The 6,298-nt window shown below is 43.0% G+C and overlaps 1 pseudogene; it reads left to right on the forward strand.

The window, feature by feature from the left end:
* The first annotated feature begins 3,604 nt into the window (after nt 1-3,604).
* On the forward strand, nt 3,605-3,722 carry LOC124623383 (annotated as a pseudogene).
* Nucleotides 3,723-6,298: the final 2,576 nt, after the last annotated feature.

Raw genomic sequence — 6,298 nt, forward strand, 5'->3', positions numbered from 1 at the left:
CTGTGGTGATCTCACAGCCTGTTAAGAAACATATCCCGCCGTTTCTAATGTCCACCACATGAACCACAGTGACTTCAGTACAATTATTGTGTCCGAATTTAAGTGCCGTTTCTGTGCATCTCGTTGTATATTTATTTCAGTTGCCTTCTGTACGACACTGTAGCAGTTATTTCTACGCATGTTGCAAGTTTCGTCGAGCTGTGCTACTTGGCAGCGACACGTTACGCGGTTTCTTTCATACTTAAATTTTGCACATCATTGTACTACTATCGTGCGATAATGACCAAAACTGATGATATCTTGTGTGTATGCTCTCCTTATTAGAGACAGCTGGAAGTCAACACGTCACTGTTATGCCGGAGCCAAGGTAGCCCCTGAGGGCCGGCAACCCATATTACACCACAGAGGATGGGGTTGTCTATGTCCAAGGCGTACCAAAAGCACCATGGTAAACACCTGCAGGAAGTATCACTACGCCAAAACCTGATTGGCTGGAGACAGCTATTTAGGGACTAGAACCAGCCCCGAAGTTCAGTTCACTCCGGATGCCGACCTCGTGGACTTCGAACGCTGAAGTTTACGTCTTCGTCTCTGAATTGGACTTTTAGTAGTGTGTGAGGGTTACCACCAACCTTTCTGGAAAATAAGAAGTGAACTTTTGATTGCCTCAATTAGGAGTCTTTTACTGACATCGTTATTGTTACTTTTCTTTTGTTGTTCAGTCATCAACCTTGAAAACGTACATAAATAAAAGTTGTGTTATGAAAAATTGTGAATTGTCAGTCGCAACAGTCACTGTTGGCGTCAAGTTCATACTTCGAGGCTTATCACAGCGTAAGTTGCGGGAAAAGAGGTAGACGTCCGTCACAGCTGGCCAACGGTATATGTCTGGGAGTGTCCGCCATCCGCCAGGTGGCCGGGTACGGTAGCAGCTTTCTCTGTCACCAGAACTCAGACCTCGGGAAACCAAGCAAACCGGGATCACAGATGTTCAGTTTCACAACTTTCTTCTTTGCGTGCCTCGCTCAGAATTCAACTTCAACATGAGCGAGGTGGCTCACTGGTATCAGCTTTGGAGAAGCGTACAGAAGAAGCTCGTATCAGAGCATGTTGTAACTTTCCTCATTACCTTTCCCGTGGTTTTTATAGCGTACCGTAGGTGTATGTGTTTACGATTTTCTTCGGTAACGAATCTGCAACTGTACAAACTACGGATCGGCGTCTCGTGGAGGCTCTGTAACGTAGAAATTTTCCTGTCTTCCCATCCCATTCCTGGATGGTAATCCGAAGAAATACTGTCAATACTGGTCTGTAGCAAGTAGAATACCTGTAAATATAGCGTTGTGGTCATTGCATGAGACGTACAGGGTATTATAAAACGATTCATCCCTTTTCACAATATTATTTCCCGAAACTTTGTGGCGAACAAGAACTGTGGGACGGAACGGGACTCGAAAGTGGGGCCTTCGCCTTTCGTGGGCAAGCGCTATATCGACTTTGTTCCGGATCTCCTTAAAGTCGTTCTTCCGCTCGCCATGCTTGCCTTCTCGGCCTGACTTCAGCGCTGTTTCGTTAAGTTTTGGTGAACTTAGATTTTTGGTAGAATGAGCTGTCACTCTTCGTTCTTCGACTTGATCAGACGACCATGAGAGCATGGCAACTCTCTCAGTTCAGTGACGACTTCAAGTTCTTCATGGAGGTCAGTTTACCAGTTTATTCCACAATGTGTTCATAATTTCTCCTGTGCATCTTTTTCCTGACATTTGTTTGCTGAATTCAACTTTTCTTATGTCTGAGCACGCCACTCGCCGAAGGCTCCATACTGCAATCTTGACTGTTCGATGTTACGATGAATGTATCGCAGAACAATAGAAATTAACTTAATCGCTTCTTCTGGTTGATAAAAATGTTAACAGAACTTAAAAGAAAAAAATTAAATATGGACTTCTTCTGTGGTGAGGATAAAGTTTTTCTCCAAGAAAGCTTCAACACGAAAGTAAACTATTTCTGATCTGTGTATTTCACAGGAAACATGTTCAAATGTGTGTGAATTCCTAAGGGACCAAACTGCTGAGGTCATCGGTCCCTAGACTTACACGCTACTTAAACTAGCTTATGCTAAGAACAACACAAACTCCCATGCCCGAGGGAGGAGTCGAACCTCCGGAGGTAGGAGCCACGCAATCCATGACTCGACGCCTTAAACTGCACGGCCACTCCGCGCCGCAAAAGTCTTTCCTTTGTAGGAACCATAAAAAAAGGCGAGGTGTGAGAAGAAATAAATCAAAGGATAACTATTTGGTTCTTGTGTTAAATTGAAAATGTTCACTGAATTTCTCTTAGCATATTTGAAAAATTGTAAAATTTTTTCTAAGAGTTTATGTGGAGGTGGCTATGATGCTGCAGGACAAAGTAGAAATCCTTTACTTTTTAGTTTTCTTTGGTCAGAACATAATGTACTGTTTGGCCATTTAGCCAGTTTACGGCATTCCTTTTTGTGCATGGATACGGCACATTACTGGAATTGCAAAAAATCTGCAGTCGTGATATCGCTGAGTGTTGTTCGGGTTATCTTGGCTAACATGCCTGATGAGTTGGCCAGATTTCCTTCACTTAAGTGCACACAAACTGTTCGTACATAAGGAGAATGTGTCATTTTCGTGATTTTTAAGTAAAATAAAAAGTAATGATAAATCTGATGATACATTTTTATACCTTACAGTTTTGTCTTTACAAAATAATTTTTGTGTCTACATCCGACGTTCCCTGTAACCGCTGCACTAGATGGAAGGACATTTGTCATCGGTGAGAATTCCCGAAGCCCTCTTATTGTACCTGTAACAAAACAATTTTGCATTATTCATTTTTAATATATTTTCTGTCAGCAGACACAGAATAACAGAAAAAAATTTGTAACAAAATGATAGCGTATTGCAACAAATGCCATTTTCTACGCCCACAAAATCGAGACAAAAGCATGCACCGAAAATAGACTTTTGAAGATATCACGAAACGGCTACGTTCGCTGATAGAGACTTTAATTTGGAATACCGGCATCAAATTCCAATCAAAATCGTATATGCTGATCTCAAGTTACGTTTCTGAACAATTTAAAAAGTACGTTTTCGAGAAAAATGTATTTGAAGTTTTGGGTTGCATTTTTTTTTCTGTTAGGTTAAACATACGTGTTGTCAGCGATCCCTGGACTACACAGCTATCCTTAGATATCCAGACGGAGGTCATCCTCCATCTGCTTCGTGACCATGGTGGTCCTGCGGGCCTGTTTTGCAGCTTCTGTCATCCGTTGCTCTGCTCTCTCGATACGCTTTTCGTTTGCATGTGTGCAGAAGGCTGGTCCGATCTCAAGTCCGAACACGTTCATAAGATCCATAATGCCTGTTAGACCGTCGTTTAAATTACGTATCGGTTATTTTGCTCCCTTTGTGAATGGTCTTAGAGACACTTTTTCACAAACCAGTTCGTAACTCGATAACGGAGTTTGTTACAAACTCGAGACACACTGTGCAATAAAATAGACAACCTACAAAACATTTTAAGCCAAAAATTCCATTTTTTGAAACTTTCAAAGAGGACTACCTTCTTATCCAACGGCCTTGCCGCAGTGGTAACACTGGTTCCCATCAGATCACCGAAGTTAAGCGCTGTCGGGCTGGGCTAGCACTTGGATGGGTGACCATCCAGTCTGCTGAGCGTTGTTGGCAAGCGGGGTGCACGCAGCTCTTGTGAGGCAAGCTGAGGAGCTACTTGATTGAGAAGTAGCGGCTCCGGTCTCGTAAACTGACATACGGCCGGGAGAGCGGTGCGCTGACCACGTGCCCCCCCATATCCGCATTCAGTGACGCCTGTGAGCTTAGGATGACACTGCGGCCGGTCGGTACCGTTGGGCCTTCATGGCCTGTTACGGGCGGAGAGCAGAGAAACTACTTTCTTAAGTCGCAACTCTCACACGTTGGTTAATCTGCCAAATGGAAGGCGTGAAGTTTCGATTTGATCGCTACTTCCTTGTTTACTGCCAACCGACTGAGCTATTAAAATACGGTTCACAATCTCACTCACAGTTCTACTTCCTCCAGTACTTCGTCTTCTACCTTCCATACTTAGCAGGAGTTCTTCTGCATATTTTGCTGCAGAGTTAACAATCCTATAGGCAGTGAATTAGCCGTGTCTCCGCAATATGCTTACATCCAGGAGTGCTAGTCCAGCAAGTTATTCACAAGCGAAACTCACCATCGCATCCCCCTCAGATTTACTGGCAAGAGTGAACAGCCCGTCAAAAACTCAAGACACCTTCTTCCTGTTTTCATTCTTGATCTGTGGTCAGTTTTTGGCGCGCTATTCACTGGGACATCTTACCACTAAATCTGAGGGGGTAAGATGTGAAGGTTCCCTTGTCACGAAAACTTCTGTGAAGTTCGTAAAGCAGGAAATGAGATACTGGTGGGAATAAAGCTTTGAGGGCAGATTGTGAGTCGTGTTTGAATAGCTTAGTCCCAGATTCGAGCCGGCCGGAGTGGCCGTGCGGTTCTAGGCGCTACAGTCTGGAACCGAGCGACCGCTACGGTCGCAGGTTCGAATCCTGCCGCGGGGCATGGATGTGTGCGATGTCCTTAGATTAGTTAGGTTTAATTAGTTCTAAGTTCTAGGCGACTGATGACCTCAGACGTTAAGTCGCATAGTGCTCAGAGCCCAGATTCGAGTCCGGATCCGGCACACACTTTTAATCTGCCAGGAAGTTTCAAATCAGCCACACTCCGTTACAGACTGAAAATTCAGTCTGGAGACCATATCTTCAAGAGGAATGAAGATAGAAGCTTGGGTAAATTTTAGCTTACGCATGAAAACTAAAAGTTTACGTTGGCGCAAGTTTTAAATTACTGGTTCATGCCGATGGCCAGGTTGCTAGCTCGCCCATTAGTCAATCATAAGGCAATAACACAGCAAGAACAAGCAGTTTATTAGTAAATGAAATAAATTTCTAAGATGAATTCGCGATCACCGCGAATATTTCGTGAATAAAACCGTATAACTAGTTTAATGTAAGGCGCCGTTTTGAGCTACAGTCTTCATCAGATCAGAGCTAAGAACCCTCAAACGAAAGTTCAGTATCAGTATAAAAAAGTCTAAATCAGACTTCGATTTTTTGGCAGAGCACTTAGAAGTTGCGACAGATCTACTAAAGAGACTGCCAACACTACGCTTGTCCGTCCCTTTTTGGAGTATTGCTGCGCGGGGTGGGTTCTTTACCAGATAGGATTAACGTAGTATATCGAGAAAGTTCAGAGAAGGGCAGCACGTTTTGTACTATCGAGAAATAGGGAAGAGTAACGGTCGTGACAGACGATTTGGCGTGGACGTCATTAAAACAAAGGGTTTCCTCGTTGTGGCGGGATCTTCTTACGAAATTTCAATCACCAACTTTCTCCTCCGAGTGCGAAAATATTTTGTTGACGTCGACCCACATAGGAAGAAAAATCGTCATAATTAAATAAGGGAAATCAGAGCTCGCACGGAATAATGCAAGTGTTCGATTTTTCAGCGCGCTGTTCGAGAGTGGAATAATAGAGAATTATTTTGAAGGTGGTTCGATGAGCTTCTGCCAGGCAATTACGTGTGGTTTGCAGAGTATCCATGTAGATGTAGATGTAGATGTAGAATCGGAGCATCAACTCTCAACAAACTGTCCCAATTAGGGAAACATTTTTGATACTGATACCGAACCTTGTTTTGCAAGTTTTGGTCTTAAAATGGCAGTAGTCGAAATTGCTTAATAAATAAAGAAATATGTTAAGCAATATAGACTGTGTTATTCGCAAAAAGGCTTTTTACGTTCTCCAATTTAACAGGTGCATTTCACTGCAACTATGCGGTGTGATTTTCCTCGAGAGGACGCACCCAGTGGGTGGACTGACCAAAGGAGAGTTGGGATCTGTTGCACTACTGGCCTCCAATGTCACCCGATCTTAGGGGGTCTTAATTTTTTTGTTTGTCAGTAGTACTGAAGAATTCCATATGTTTGTCTTCCCTTTCAAACTTCAGTACTCGTATCTGCTACTTTGTCAAACTGTAGTTTTGTAACAAACCTCGCAAATCACTTCCTTGCATATAGTTGCGCAATGTGTTCTTCCACTGAGAACAAACTCGTGTACCAGTAGGACAGTACATATAATAGAATTTTTTTCAAAAAATGTACCTTGAACGCAGATTGTTGTCTTCATTTGATATATTTCGACAACTTTTTTGGCACTGTAACTAAAAGTATGATATTTTTGCATTCAGG

The sequence above is a fragment of the Schistocerca americana genome, chromosome 7 (assembly GCF_021461395.2).
Source record: "Schistocerca americana isolate TAMUIC-IGC-003095 chromosome 7, iqSchAmer2.1, whole genome shotgun sequence".
NCBI lineage: Eukaryota > Metazoa > Arthropoda > Insecta > Orthoptera > Acrididae > Schistocerca > Schistocerca americana.